Here is a 14367-nt window from a genome sequence, read left to right as displayed (position 1 = left end):
TTTTAACATGTAAATCTCATACTTTTTTCCTATTCAGACTAGGTGTGTTCACACCATTTCAGAACTGTCAAAATCTAGTGACTATAATCAGGAGTAGACTTAACCAATAAGCGAGGTAAGCAGCCCCATAGGGCCCTGGGGGAATTAGGGGCCCCCAATCAATGCCAAGAAGCTCTATTAATAGCTCTTTTATGCATTTTCTATCATATGCTGTAAAATCTGTCTTCAGGTGTTAAAATGTTACTGTCTTTACTTAATTTCAAATTCAGGGGTCCCTATGAATAATGAAATGTTTGTTCTGTACTGCACATGCGCAAGGTGTGAGCGTTTCAGTCAAAGTAACAGCCAGCCAGTGATGCCAACTTAACAACTTTTCAGACCCCCCTAGCTCCAAATTTTCAATAAAGCGACTAGCAAATGTTTTAGGTGTTACTGGACATTTGTAGAGACTTTCATTTGTCCGTGCTGTACCGTTCCTAGCATTACTCTTTGCAACGACCTGTGGGTGATGTCATCGGTTTCTCCTCAGCCTCCGAGGGCTTTAAAAGCGTCTCTCACACCTGCAGCTTTGAGAGCAGATCATATTCTCTGCATGTTGACAGCAAATGTTTTAGCAGCGCGAGCGTGAGGATTTTTCCTGGTACAGTCAAACCGATCTGCTTCTCTGTTTTAAATGTAATAATTTAATGGACCGTTTTGTTATTTTCTTGCTGTTGTTCACAATCAAATCACAGAGATTTTAGTGACACCAGTCTACCAGTGATCAGAGTAAAGGTAGCTAGAGCGTGCAAGAGTGAGAATTTTGAGAACTTATACTTTTGAACATTATTTTTCAACAATGCTAAGGCCCCATACCTGAAATAGCTTAGGACCCCCAAATCACTAAGTCCGCCCCTGACTATAGTAAGAAAGCATTTACATCCTTGTTGAAGTCATTTACAATTTACACAAACTAAATTTTTTCTGAGAGCTTTGTAGCTCTTATGTGACCCATGTACCTTCTGATTGCTGCAATTAGTTTCTATGATTAGGTCCTTGATAGATGTGCTATAATTGTATACACAGAATACGACATATACAGCTTTTTACAGTCAAATGGACAGCGTTTTTTTTCTATAGATTCTATAGTGTCCATAGAAATTTGTCATAATGCCAGCAGCTAGCTCTCTGCAACTCTCACAGTGCCGCCCACTGAAGCTAAGCAGGGCTGTGCTTGGTTTGTAGGGAGACCACATGGGAAAGCTAGGTTGCTACCAGAAGTGATATTAGTGAGACCAGCAGGGGGCACCCAACCGTCCAAGTGGGTCCTAAGGCCCCAGTATAGTGACAGGGACTCTATACTGCTCAGTGAGTGCTGTCTTTTGGATGAGACATTAAACCGAGGTCCTGACTTTCTGCCTTCCTTAAAAAAATCCTAACATGTCCTTCAAAAAAGAGTCTGATTTAACCCTGGAATCCTAGCCAAATTTGCCCACTGGTATCCGTCTATCATGGCCTCTTAACCATCCCCATGCCATAACTAGCTTCATCACTGTCGTCTCTTCACCAATCAGCTGGTGTGTGGTGTGCGGTCTGGCACAATATGGCTGCAATTGCGTCATCCAGGTGGATGCTGCACACTAGTGATGGATGAGGTGATTTTTCCCAATTTGTAAAGTGCTTTGAGTGTCCAGAAAAGTGCTATATAAATGTAAGGAATCATCATCATCATTATTATTATTATTATTATTATTATTATTATTATTATTTATCTGGTTGAGTGCTCCCTGCTTGCCATCTCGAGACCTCCAAGTCTAGTTTAAAATGAAACCCATAGTCTATAAAATTGTATTCCTCATAGTATGATCTGATTGGCTTAGATTTGGCTTTTCAAAATTGGCAAAATGTTAATTCTAGAACAAGTCTCATATAACATCCACATTCCCATAATGCATTATGCTGGCGGATTTTGACTTCAGAGCTTAACTGTCCTTACATGACTGTTTACATATATTTCTCTTGGCAAACCATTGAAGGAAAATAATACTAATATTTATCTTAAGATCAAGGTATGCGAGACATATGGAGCGAAGTGAGCAAATTCCCTGTGAGCTAATAAACACCGCTATTGGTCTGTGGTCGAATAATCATAGCAGTGTTTCTCCGGCTCATGTAACCAGACCAGCTGCTGGACAAATCATGTGTGCAGAAGTTTGACGGCGTGTGGACTGCAGTGAAGGCATTTGATGCTTTGCATTAGGAAAGCTTTGGAGTGCTTGAGCGCTCTACAGATTCCTTATCCTCATCAATGTTGTGTAAAGAAAGGGAGTCTAATCCTATCAGGCTCTCAAATCCTCCGCCGGGGCCTCTTCTCCCAGGAACACAGGGCCCAGCTAGCCAAGTACGCACCTGGCAGTTGTCCAGCCCCGCTCTGGTTCCAGGTGAGGATGGCAGTTCACTGGAAACAAAGGCCACGTTTGTCTTTGACGCTAAAACTACTTATGACATCAACACAATCCATCATATTAAAGCTTTCCTCTGGGAGCCGTTTGCGATAGATAAGAAAGGAAACTTGATTGTGTATGCATGCTTGCAACTTACATCACCGTGAAGCAGTCTCGGAGCTCAGCTGTAAAAGTCACTGATACCATATGTTTCATGGTGAGGAAGTGGTGCATGTAAATGGACGTGTTATACTGTTAAGACCCTTTCACACTGAGCGTGATGTGATAAAGTGAAGTGAATCACAGATGAATGGTGCTTTCACACCCAACGTGAAATGATTCAATGCCTTTCACAGATTAGGTGGATAGGTGATGCTGACCGACAATGTATGACATAGAAAATGTTTTTTAAATAAAATAAAAAATAAAATAGTTTCATTCATTCATTTTCTTTTCGGCTTAGTTCCTTTATTAATCCGGGGTCGCTACAGCGGAATGAAGTTGTAACTTATCTAGCATATGTTTTACACAGCGGATGCCCTTTCAGCCGCAACCCATCACTGGAAAACACCCATACACACCCATTCACAGACATACACTATAGACAATTTAGCTTAGTCAATTCACCTATAGTGCATGTCTTTGGACTGGATGCCAACTGACCCAGCCGAGGCTCGAACCAGCGACCTTCTTGCTGTGAGGCGACAGCACTACCCACTACGCCACCGTGCCACCCATAAAATAGTTTACCAAACCAAAAACAAAACAAACAAAAAAAGCATGGTAAAATGGTTGGTTTTAGATCAGATGCACAGACTGTCTGTTTTGCTGTCTTACAGTTAAAAAACACACCTATTATCAATTCTCATTTTCTTTCATTTTACCGTTGACTTTTTTTTTTTGCCTTTTTTTTTGTTGTTGCTCTGATGTTAATCAAAAAGTTCTGATCGCATAGGTCAACAGTAACAAACACTTGGTCAAAACTTATGGAAGGCAAGCCTGCAATGTTTATCCAAAATGTCTAATGTTAAAACTAGCAGTCCATCTTTTTAAACAGACAAGAATTTTATTATCATTGAAGGAGAGGTGTCACTGTGCTGACTAAACTATTATATCTAAAACTAAGTAATTTCAAAATATAGAAACTAATAAAAACTAGTAAATCTGCCTCTAAAAACTAACTGAATATGAAAACAAAAAGACTAAACGAAGTAGAAACTAAAACTAATGAAAAATCCAAAACAATTATAACCTTGGTGTGTTAAAGCACATTGTTGGTGCGTTGCTGTTTTGAAGAACTGATATCGACTGCGTCGTTTACCAACTGAAAGCTGGTTTAAAGTTCAGCACAGAGTGCGTTAGTTATGCCCCTGTGCTTGTCCAAAATGCTGACAGGTTTTGGAGACACACTTCGTTATTTTTGTTCATTTGTTCGTTTGCTGGAAATTAGGCCTGAAATGGTTTTGAAATTTTTTTTGTGCTTTTCTCTTTAACCCCAAAAAATCTCTAAATGACATCACACCACTTTGATCTTCAATGTCGGTTGAAGTACATCAGACTTTTTAAAGCAACAGCAAAGCCTATAGTCCTCATTTAAACTCCTGTTTGTGATACATCTCACCAAACAATGATAAAATTACCCTTTAGCCAAATAAATGTGGTGAAATCCAATGGAATGCAGCTCGTTCCGGCTCTCTTTCCAGTGTGGTTGAATGAAGCAGAGCATTCATTGTGTGTTTTCAAGCTGGCTCCTATTACTAACACTGTCCTTAAATTACGGGCTGTGCGTGTGTTATTTTAAGTGATACTCTGTACCGTCACAGTCAGACTGACTCTAAATAAACAGGACTTGGGCAGACCGTTTGGTTCACAAATCATGTGCAAGGAATATTCATGGTGGCAATGAGTGAGTTGTGTGGTTATGTGCCGAGACTAATGATCCAGCCTGCTTAATTTTTGGTATTCTGTGTGTGGAGGAGTGGGGAAGTGTTTATGCGCAGAGCATTCTGGCTCATACCAATAAATTCTCTGCCAATTTCAATAGTTAACTTGAGCAATTTCAGATTGCCACTAAAAGTTGTCTGTGCAGGATCACCTTTGGATGCTGGTAGTGAAGTAATGTTTATACAGAATGCACAGGACAGATCTATCTATCTATCTATCTATCTATCTATCTATCTATCTATCTATCTATCTATCTATCTATCTATCTATCTATCTATCTATCTATCTATCATCTATCTATCTATCTATCTATCTATCTATCTATCTATCTATCTATCTATCTATCTATCTATCTATCGTGTAAGGCAAATGTTGCATGATACGCTCATATACATGATATGCTCTTAATTGCATGATATGCACATGTACAAATAATAGAATATTAACAGTTTTATTCTTTTTATCTTATTATCTTATTTTCATCTCATGTTGTTTGTCAGTGGCAGATATCAGGTATTTCAGCTGAATCGTTTACTCAAAGGGTCAACATATTTTACAGCAAAAAAGAAAATATTTTGGGACATTTGAGTCAACATTTTAAACGTTTATAGCATTTCTTTTTGTCTATGAGTAGTAGCTCACAACCCTGGTCATTTTCTAATCCTGCTTCTGCTGACTTTTGCCTCTCACCCAGAATCTGAGTTATGATGAAACACAAACAGTTTCACCACAAAAACACAAAATATTTCTTAAGGTGCTCAAATATGTCACAAAGGAAAACTAATCATCCAGTTACAACACACTTGCTGGCCTTATGACCCAGTGAGCATTTATTAAGCAAATGCTTGGACAACATTTAAACCCTGCTATTCACTGCATGTCTCTTCAATCATTTCATGCATGCAGCTTTAAAATATTGCAAAATGTCTCTTTATCATTTCCACCTGGTGTTTACATATATTCTCTAGTGACCACTTGTGTTTAAATTTCATCAACACTCATCCTGCATATATGTTCATGCTGTACATAACTTAAGAGCACTCTGTGTGACATAAAAAACACAGTGAACGAATGAACCCATATTATGGAGCTTACAAGCAAGCAGGAAATTCTTCCAATGAAAATAAATTATTTGATAAATAAAACATTCACAAACCTGTAGAAAAAAAAATACCACAGTTAAAGTCTGTGTCTAAGTTGTAATCAAATATTAATTTCTTTTTTCTGAAAGACAAACTAAAATATTTACTTTAATTTCTTAAATCGTTAACAAATTTTGGCATTTTACAAAAGATGTTATAAGTGAACAGCTCGTGCAGCTTTCTTCTTTGAGTTAGAATTGCATTGTTTGCTTCTTTCTGGCATACACCATGTCTACAAAGTAAGATACTGATGACAGTGGAAACGCAAGCCTAATCTGGGTGACCCATACTAAACCGTATACTACTTGACAAAAGTCTTGTTGTCAATCCCAGTTGTAAGAGCAACAATTAATTTCTTGACTTCTAGTGTATCATTTGGAAAAGTGGCAGAAGGTTGATTTTTCCAATGAATCTGATGAACTGCATCCCAATCATCACAAATACTGCAGAAGACCTATTGGAACCCGCATGGACCCAAGATTCTCACAGAAATCAGTCAAGTTTAGTGAAGGAAAAATTATGGTTTCGGGTTACATTCAGTATGGGGGCATGCGAGAAATCTGCAGAGTGGATGGCAACATCAATAGCCTGAGGAATCAAAACATTTGTGCTGCCCATTACATTACAAACCACAGTAGAGGGCTTATTCTTCAGCAGTATAGCACTCCTTCTCATACTTTAGCATCCACATCAAAGTTCAAGAAAGGTCCTCTAGGATTGGCCAGCCCAGTCACCAGACATGAACATTATTGTGCATGTCTGAGGTAAGAAAGAAGGAGACACTAGAGAGGAATCCGAAGAATCTTGATGAACTCTGGGAGTCCTGCAAGAACGCTTTCTTTGCTATTCCAAATGACTTTATTAATAAAATATTTGAGTCATTGCAGAGATGTATGGATGCAGTCGTCCAAGCTCATGGGAGTCATACACAATATGTTTTTTTTTTTTCTGCACCATGACTTATATTCTTTACTGTACATTATTTCTGTTAAGTGAAGACTTTTGTCAAAGCAAAGTTAAGCCTTACTGTCCTAATTAAATAATTAAAAATCAAGGCATTTTATTTTGGTAAAATAAGCATAATCTAGAGGCTTTTGCCTTTCATATAAGCAACTTCTGATACCAAATAATCAACTAGAAGTCAAGTTATTATTTGTTGTTCCTAAAACTTGGATAGGCAACAAGACTTTTGTCAGGTAGTGTATTGTATTTTACTGAAGCATGCCACTCAGTGGAAATGAGACATTAGTAACAATAGCTCTATGGTCAAATAAGGCTTAAGATGCATTTGGAAAACACAGCTGTGGACTTTTGTGGCCATTCAAACATACCCACCCACATGAGTCTCTACACTATGCAGAGCAATTTGTTTTAAACTACTTCTAGAAGTGGTTGAAAATCGACTAACTTTAAATATGTTTTAGATCCTTTTCACATCTGTTTATCATTGACCACTTGAGATTGGATCAATGTTAACAGAGCTCATTCACACAAATGTGTCTTTGCTTCTAAAGATGCACAACAAAGCATTTGGGTATAGTTTAAAAAATAAATACATAAATAAATCACTGAAAAAAGCACAAAGTTATCCTAACACAGACACTGAGCTCTTGTAAATAAACTTGCAACGGTTGCCCAGCCTCCGAGTTCATCTGATTGGTCCACTGTTATAGAACTTACAATGATGAGCTACATTGCATGTGAAAGTTAAAGTTGTTTTTAACTTAAAGCACAAAAAAATACAGCACTCATGTGTGCTACTCTTCAAAAGATACAAGACATGAGCATAACAGTCAGACACATCTGTCAAACATGTGTTTACATTAATTAATAGAAAAGTTGCACATTGGAAATGAAAACGCATTCTGTGTGAACGGCCCCTTTAGGTTAGTTTCCACTACAGTGCAAATCTGCGCTCAGTGCTGCTGGCAACACTACAACGCCACTGTTCTGGGGCTAGCTAAATTTACGACGAGTTTTACAGTTTATTTGTTTTCCGCTTTAATACATTTTTCAGATCAAAAGTGAAATTTGCAAAACAGTAAGTGCATTTCTCAAAACAACATGTACAAAAAGCAAAACACCATGGGTTTCCTGCATAAACCAATCTCTTGCTCAAAATCCCTTGTTCATCTTTCAAAACAAAATTTCTGTGTCAATGAACATCAGAATGACAGACGTGTGCAGATAAGACAGTCAAATTACTTAGTCATGTTGTCAATACAACAGTGTACTCTGGAGGGATGTTCTAAGGTAAACTATGGCAATTCTTTGCTGTTTGTACTGTAATTTGTTGACAGATCATGTCATTGTGATACAGTACAGATAGGAAAATACATCACTGCATAGCACAAAGCAAAAGTAGAAATGTGAACATGTCTTCTTTCAGATGGCCCTTCATTAGGAAAAAGTCAGGATTCATCTGAGAGAAATTTACCATTTCAGGACAGATTCAGAAAAAAAAAGTCTAATATTAATGTATAGTAAAATGCATTATGTGACAATTTGTTCAGACATTTTGCATGTAAAGACTTAAGCCATGAACAAACTATTAAATGTTGTGGGGGATGAGATTATTCAGACAGAGACCGTTACAATGCATTTTGACCTGATAATGTAGGAAACATCAGAGAATTGCACATACTAATTTGCATGAATGTACAAAAGCATTTGCAACTTGTTCAAAGGAATGAGAAACTGCTTTTCTCAAGTGGCTCAATGATGTTGAACAGGTAGTTTTAAGAAATTTCAATTCTAATCTGAGAAACAGATCAATGGGACTGAAAAAAACTGTAATCTGGTGGAATCAATGCATAAACACACAGGCATACATGGTTCAAGAAGTTAGCATAAACTGAAAGTGTGAAGGAATACATTCTGATAGCCTACATCTAAGTGATTTTAGCACATTAATCTAGTTCTGCAAACTGTCAGAAATATACCTAAACATCTTCCCTTGCCTACTTCTCAGTGCAATTGGTTGCCGCCCTGCATTTTTTCCCTTGACATGTGCATAAAGTTGAGAAATGTCCAACCTTTCACACTCTTTCTGCTGCTATCAATGCTTTCTTCTTTGCAGTGCATTATAGGATTGAAAGCTCTAAGATGTTCAACTTCCAAATGATTAAATTGAAAATGCTCGCTGCTCTGCACTCCCAACATATCAACATGGTGTTATTTACACCTGTATTTAATGTCAACTTGTTATTAGATTAACAAAAATGCATCCTAATAACAGGTGCAAACATGATGCAGAATAGTTGATACGGTGTAATTGAATGACCCTAGATGTTTACAAGCTGTGACCATAGCTTTCTAGATTTTTAATCAGATCTTTTTCAATTATGTCCCTACCTCTGTGTCCCTTTGCCCGTGGTTATTTAAATGAATAATACGTTTACGCCGAGTGTTGCCGCGTAGCACAAACCACCCACACAGGCTGACAAAACCACATCCATATTTATTTATGATCCCGGTGTCTTTGGTTTTAATAGAGTCGAGGGCAAACATGCCACGGGAGCCCTTGCGTTTCTGTGAATTAGCATTTTTATTAATCCAGAATCACTCACTTGAATGGGAATTATCACCCACAGATTAGTGACGTTTTCTCTCTCTCTTTTTTTCCCCCAGCAATCTATCTTTGCACCGCAGAAGCCATAAATTCTCACTAAAGAGGGAACACAAACACATGCAGGAGGGGAATGTGGCGTTTAATCCTCCATCATTATCAAGCTGCCCTTCGAACCTCCATCTGCCAGAGCGTGCAGCTTGTTCTATGGGGCCTGCGGGTGACGGTTAGGAGGGTGAGGATGCACCCTGACCACAGTGCCCGAATTAGCAAATCTCATATATGCAGTGGAAAACTAACTGTTGTTCGAATTTACCACCCGATTCTCATATCTGATCCTCTGGCGGGCAGGAAAGATAAAAAGAGCGGGAGGTCAGCGGAAAAACAAAACTCCCCTTCTGTACAGCTGTGTGTGTGGTGCCAGTAAAAACACACAGTCAGTGTTGTGAAATGACGACTGAAATGATGAGTCATTTTGATATCAAACATGTGGTTGAAGGGAGATTTGGTGTCTCTTGTGGAATGCAGCCAGCGCCAGGGTTAATCAATGAGTCTAATTACTGGAATGAAAATACAGGATCGTGTCCATGAGGAAACAAACAGCTGCGTCTATAGGGAGTAAAATAAAAAAAGCTGTTTTCATGTGAAATGGCTTGAGGGGATTCTGGGATTTGGGATTGTCTCAGTTCTGCTGCAAAAAGAAGAAAAATACTCTTAACATTGGATTTTGGGACTCAAAACTAGAAAAAAAAACATTTTTACAGAGAATATTTAATAATTGATTACAAAAACTTATGGGTATGTACACTAAGGGTGCTTTTACAGCTGCCTTATTTAGTTTGGTTGAATAGCACTAGAGCTCTCAATTCGCTTGGACAGGTGTGAATGCAGCAATCGTACTTGTACTCACGCACCAAAATCGCATCGAGACTTGCTTGAAGAGGTGGTCTCGCTATACTTTCAAACGAACCCTGGAGCGGTTTGTTTGTGGTGAGAATATGATCTGTACTAAAACAGACCCAACCGCAAAAAGTACTGCACCTTTTGGACTAATCCAGCTGCCGTAGGCCAATGTGCTGTGCATTATGGGATATGGAGGAAAAATATTTGTTGACAGCGCTTTAACAACAGAAAGAGGGAGAGAGAGGAAAAAACATTACCTGATGGATAGTTGGTAATATTTCCGCAAGATGACCATGTCGCAGTTTAGCTAAATTAATTCACGCCTCCTCCTGAAGTGACATGCGATGCTAACGGTGATGGTGAAAAGCATTAAAACATTGTTTTCCAGCCACAACCGCATTTCATTCTCGAAATGTATAGTTTGTCTAAAGTGATGAATGCAAACTATACAGTATACTATGAGCAGTGATACAATCAGTCAGCGCAGTTGTCCCTTCATAGTAAAAAGCCACATTTTGTGTCTGCCGGTTTGTTTACATGCAGGAGTTTCATTGGCATTTTCCTGCACGTGAATTCTGACCAATCAATAAGCAGTTTAGGAAATATATATTCATCTGGTTCGTTCCAAAGCAATCAGTGTGGTGTGGAAATGACCCAAAGACAGCAGAACATGCTACAATGTATCATTTATTGCCCTTGGTCCGGACAAAATGAAGCAAACTACAGATGTGAAAGCACCCTAAATGTAAAAGTAAGTTTACCGTTTAATGAGTTTGAATGCCATTTTGTGACGTTTATGGCAATACTAACTATACCAGTTGATAGTTTACCTCAGAAAAATAAAATAACTAGCATTAGGCATCGGACAATGGTTTGGAGAAGTCAAGGTTTTAAAACTGCCAACATTTTCTGCTACACTGTTCCTAGAGTATATGCAAGTTTCAAGCATTAGTTTTCAATTCTTTTTTTATGTTTTGTGTTAAGTTTTTTAGGACAACAGTATCTGCAGCAGAAAAGATGCAATTTTAAATTGTACACAAACCTGTGTTTTTGAAACTAATAAAGACAGCAGAAGTCAAGATTCATTTGAATTATTTAGCCTGACTTCTTTACTGTCTTAAAATATTTTAAATGTTTCTCTAAATATATTGTGTTCAAAGTAGAAAAAAAATGTTTTTTACCTAGACGTTTAAAAATATATATATTTTAGAGCAGTAACCACAACACCGTGAAACTGTGATAGTTTTTTCCAAGGTTATAATACCATCAGAATATCATACATGCCTAAATAGCATACATACAGTATGTTAACGTTAGAAGTGAGAATTCAGTGCAAACCAACTATTTCAGTCACTCAGAACTGTATGCAATTTTAATAATGTTAATAGGGTTTAACTGAATTGATTTATAGTATTAACCCCTTGAGATGTACCTTCTTGTTTTCAAAGGGGCCCCAATGTATCACAATCATATAATAAAACAAAACACAAATTACATAACATCCATGAAAAAACAACAAATGACAACAAAACACAGGCATGAACAGAACCCAGTTATCAGTGACAAAAATACAAAATATTCATATTTTAATTAAATTAATATGAATTGCATTTTTAAAGCTGTTTGTTACATTGGAGTGCAGTGCACTATTCTAATTTTAAAGACAAAATTATTTTTTGGATAGTCTACAGAACAACGTTATACAATCACTTGCCTAATTACCCAAACCTGGCTTAACCTAATTAAACTAGTTAAGCCTTTAAATGTCACTTTAAGCTGTATAGAAGTTTCTTGAAAAATATCTAGTAAAATATTATTTACTGTCATCGTGGCAAAGATCAAATAAATCACTTACTAGAGATGAGTTATTAAAACTATTATGTTTAGAAATGTGTTGAAAAAATGTTCTCTTCAATAAACAGAAATTGGGAAAAAAAATAAACAGGGGGTCTAATAATTCAGGGGGGCTAATAATTCTGACTTCAACTGTATATCCGGTAGGCTTCGCAATTTTGATGTCATAATTAAAGTCCGCAAACAACTTAATTCATTCAACAAATCAAACCATATACAAAATACTACAAAATAACAAAAAAAAAATCTTAAAAAATCAGAAAAAAATCAATTAAAATCAAAATTTTAATTTGGAGTTTCAGCAAACTCAAAATTCCTTGTTTATCCTGCATTTTTAAGGAAGAAAATGTAATCAAAATTGTCTGAGAGGAGGAAGTGCATACAATTACAAGAAATGACATTAAGTCACAGTTCTGAGAAAAAAAGTTAAAACTAAGTTCAAATTCAGAATCTATTTTCCTAATATGCCATCCTCTTTATTCCACACATTTTAGACACAGTTTATCTTACAGTGTCGTATCTCACATATTCAACTTATAAATTCACAGTTTCTAATTTTTATTGTGGTATTCTAAACAAAAAATGTCAGAATTATAAGATGTTGCAAGATACAAACTCAGAGTTTATCAGAAATGTCTAGTTTGTCATCTATGGCACTGCTTCAAAAAAAAGGAAGGAAGGAAACTTGTAACCATTGAATTTGGCTTGTGGTATATTTTTTAAAGAGGCCAGTCTGATAGATTTCAATGAAAAACTGCAAAACAGGGCCAGAAGAAAAGACTAATGGAGATAATCCACTTCGCATCTGCTATGGGGATACATTAATAAGATGAAAAGGAAAGATGTTATTTGCTTACGGCTTACTTAAGAGACATGCGTCAGGTTTTCTAAAGAGCCCAAAGCTTGCTTTTTGTCAAATTCAGCTTACATTGCATGTGTAGATGTGAGGGCAATCATTTACATGCAAATTACTGTGTGAAATACACGAGGAGTGAGGCGGTTGTACTTTTCTGTTGAGGAATGAGTGGCTTTCATGTTATAAGTGAAGGATTTACACCTCTCAGGTGTCAGATTGCCTTACACTTTCATCATTGGGTGTTAATCTACCAGCAAATGAACACACTTTTGAGAACACTACTTAATCTGTTTATCCAGATAATAAAACTGTCGCAAAAATTAGAAAGGTTTACAAAGTGGGTAAGAAAATGAAGCATTTTTTTTTTTTAAACATTTTTAAAAATGTATTATGACACTTTGTACATGAAGTAAATGTGTATTTAGCACACTTCTGATAATATAAATATATATACTAATTAACATGTTAAGAAAATTGTTTTAAGAGGAAAATTGATCTTGTCATAATGATGTTTAAATATATATGTTTTTTTTTATTATGCTAAAAGGCAGAGTTGGGAAAAGTTACTTTTGAAAGTATTGCAATACAATATTAAGTTACTCCCTCAAAAAGTAACTAGTTGTGTTACATCTTTACTGTTCTTAGTAAGGAATGCATTATATTATGTTTCAGTTACTTTTGCGTTACTTATTACCTGGCTGAGGCTTGAACTCTTTCAGAACTTGCTTTTTTTTCTTTTTGTTTTTAACAAAGGAGTTCTGCAATTAACGAATCACTGTATGACTTACACCTTCATTTACCTTTAAAAAACAAAAAAATATATATATTTTAGGATAATGTTATATAAAAAACTTCTTGAGCCTAGACATACCGTATATGTATATATATATATATATATATATATATATATATATATATATATATATATATATATATATATATATATATATATATATATATATATCGATTATTGGAAGTTTCAAGCAATGTGTTTGGTACTTGTGTATTTGTCCTAAGTAAAATCACGGTTCAATGAAATAATCCCTTCTTTCTTTTCTTTCGATGCGTTCAAATATAAACACATTCTCTCATTAAGAAAAAAACTGTTACTTAGAAAAGTTATAATATTAAGTGACTCACATTACTTATAATACATTCCTTCTAGCACTGCTAAAAGGTGCATGCCTTTAATATGTACAAACTATTCTGAATTTATCGTTCTTTAAAATTAAAAAAGAGTTAAAATCTCTAAATAAAAATAAGTTAGTTTAACTTATTATTTTCTAAATATTTACCTTGACTTGGTATTGTGACTCATTTACTGATTTTATTAAGCAGAAATCAAACCGTTATGAATGAATTAATTACAGCCTCCCTTTAATATTCTTTCTTTTTAAAATATTTTCCAAATTATGTTTAACAGAGCAAGGACATTTTCAAAGTATGTCTGATAATAATTGTTCTTTTGGAAAAAGTCTTATTTGTTTTATTTGAGCTTTAATAAAAGTTTTTTTTTTTTTAAACACCATTTTAGGGTCAAAATGTTTAGCCCCTTTAAGCTATATATTTTTTTCGATAGTCCACAGAACAAACCATCATTATACAATAACTTGCCTGATTACCCTAACCTGCCTAGTTAACCTAATTAACCTAGTTGAGCCTTTAAATACCACTTTA

General features: G+C 36.0%; 1 long non-coding RNA gene across 2 annotated transcripts in view; it reads left to right on the top strand.

Annotated features, from left to right (window-relative positions):
- Nucleotides 1-11067, top strand: part of LOC141380670 (uncharacterized) — a 202773-nt gene extending 191706 nt beyond the window's left edge. Inside the window, exon 4 of one of the 2 annotated variants that reach the window (XR_012399284.1) lies at nucleotides 9140-11067. This is a non-coding gene — a long non-coding RNA (uncharacterized lncRNA). The remainder of the gene's footprint in view (nucleotides 1-9139) is intronic. The other variant, XR_012399285.1, reaches the window with a different exon arrangement.
- The last annotated feature ends 3300 nt before the right edge of the window (nucleotides 11068-14367 follow it).

The sequence above is a fragment of the Danio rerio genome, chromosome 24, assembly GCF_049306965.1.
Source record: "Danio rerio strain Tuebingen ecotype United States chromosome 24, GRCz12tu, whole genome shotgun sequence".
NCBI lineage: Eukaryota > Metazoa > Chordata > Actinopteri > Cypriniformes > Danionidae > Danio > Danio rerio.
This window is presented reverse-complemented; position numbering and strand designations above follow the sequence as displayed.